The 1,914-nt window shown below is 42.6% G+C and overlaps 1 non-coding gene across 1 annotated transcript; it reads right to left on the reverse strand.

Moving 5' to 3' along the window:
* Positions 1–343: 343 nt before the first annotated feature.
* LOC142441713 (U1 spliceosomal RNA) lies at positions 344–507 on the reverse strand. The gene has a single exon (XR_012783065.1). It is a non-coding gene; the product is annotated as a U1 spliceosomal RNA (small nuclear RNA).
* Positions 508–1,914: the final 1,407 nt, after the last annotated feature.

Here is a 1,914-nt window from a genome sequence, read left to right on the forward strand (position 1 = left end):
AAAACTGGACTAAGATTCATTTACTTGATTGATTGTTGGTTGATATACAATCAATACCCATGCAAGCAACAATGAAGAAATATCAAAGGGCATCTTTGAAGAAATATCAAAGAGATCATTCAGTTGCTGCCACATAACATTGTGCAAGTTTGTTGTAAAAGAAATCTTAAAGAGTTAAAAAGCAAAGGCGACAAATTGAGGACTAAGGTATGCCTGAATACACCAGGAACGGTCAGAGAAATCAGCAAATCTTAAATTAGCGACGTACAATCAGAATGCCCCTTAGAACCAAGGATGGTGAGGCTTCATCTCACATACTTTTGACTTGTCTTTCTTTTTTCCCAAGGGGAGAGCACGAACGCAGTCCCCCATGACCACCAATTATGCAGTTGAGTTTCCCACATTAGGGGAAATCGCAGGGGTCAGCACATCCAGAGTACAATGGATAAGCCTCGCCCTAGGAAAACCACCTTCATGATCATAGTATCTCTCCTGCCAGGTAAGTGTACCTTTGACTTGTTATCAAGAGTGATCTGTCCCTGACTAAGAACATGATGCCTGATAAAATACAAGGTTAATAAAGAATAGAAAGTCTTGAGACAAGTTGGTCCTCTATCTGAAACCCAGCCGCATCTAGTTCTTATACCTAATTTGCAGCGAACAGAAACAACAGTGAAGAAAATGGCAAATGAGGAAGCAAAGGCATAGATAGGGAGATTAGCAGAGGTGTGCACTTATGCAAATACATTAATCCATAACCATAGTGGTATTGGCCTGTGTACATATATTTATAAAGTAATACACTGAAGCTGCAGATGGGACTTGGCTCATACCTTCCCTCAATCCAATAACACTTTGTTCTAACAAATTGACATTCTGTAATGCTCACCCCCCTCTTCCACAAACAGATCGCTGAAGACAAAATGGGTGCATAAGAAGATGTGGTGAATACAGTGGATGGTGCCTAGCTATTAAAAGATATAGTGTCTAAGGTCTTAAAGGCTTGAAGTTAAACAAGCCACCATCCAACTGTGAAGCAACAAGCCCACATGGAAGAAGCACACCAGCCAGTGCGATCGTGAGGTATCATGGAGACTAGGCAACAGGCATCAGAAGATTCACAACAAACAGTAAATAAGCAAACAAAAATGCATTGTTGAGAATGGAGTGGGGTTGGAGCGGAAACCCAAAGCCCATCTATGGACAATGGAACATCCCCCCCCCCCAGAAGGGTTTCAGGGAGGGGTGAGTCAATCAGGGTGCAGCAGAGCACTAATGGGTTACGCAATATACCTCTATTCCCTGGAGGCCTCCTCAGCCCCCACTATCATGACCTCAGTGCTGACTCGCAATCTAGACCAGATAGGAGCATGTACATAGGTACAGGCAAGAGATAAAACTCACAACACATGGAACCCAGGAACAGGATTGGGAATAGAGATACCAAAAGGGTAAGGGGAAGAGGGGGAGAGGTGAGGAGGGAGGGGGACAATGATCACAATGAATGGCACATAACCACACACCCCCAGTCAGGGGTAAGAACAACAGAACCCAGAGGGGAAAGGAGATAGCAGATTTGAAAATAATAACAATTTACAATCTATCAGAGGGCCATGAGGGTTGGGTCGGGGAGGGAAGAAAAAAAGAGGCACTGATCCCAAGGGTTCAGTGGAAAGTAAATGTCTAGAAAAACACAATGGAATACATGTACGAATATGTCGGATACAACTGATGTGTGATTTGTAACAAGAGCTGTAAGAGCCCCCAATAAAATGATTTGAAAAAAAAAAAAGAAAGAAAATGACAAATGGGCCTACCAGTGGTAGGGAAAAAAAGACTTGTGAAAATAAAATAAGACTGAAACTGGCTCCAACAGTGGGCTAGAACATAGCAATGATGGTAAAGATGGTTCAA

The sequence above is a fragment of the Tenrec ecaudatus genome, chromosome 2 (assembly GCF_050624435.1).
Source record: "Tenrec ecaudatus isolate mTenEca1 chromosome 2, mTenEca1.hap1, whole genome shotgun sequence".
NCBI lineage: Eukaryota > Metazoa > Chordata > Mammalia > Afrosoricida > Tenrecidae > Tenrec > Tenrec ecaudatus.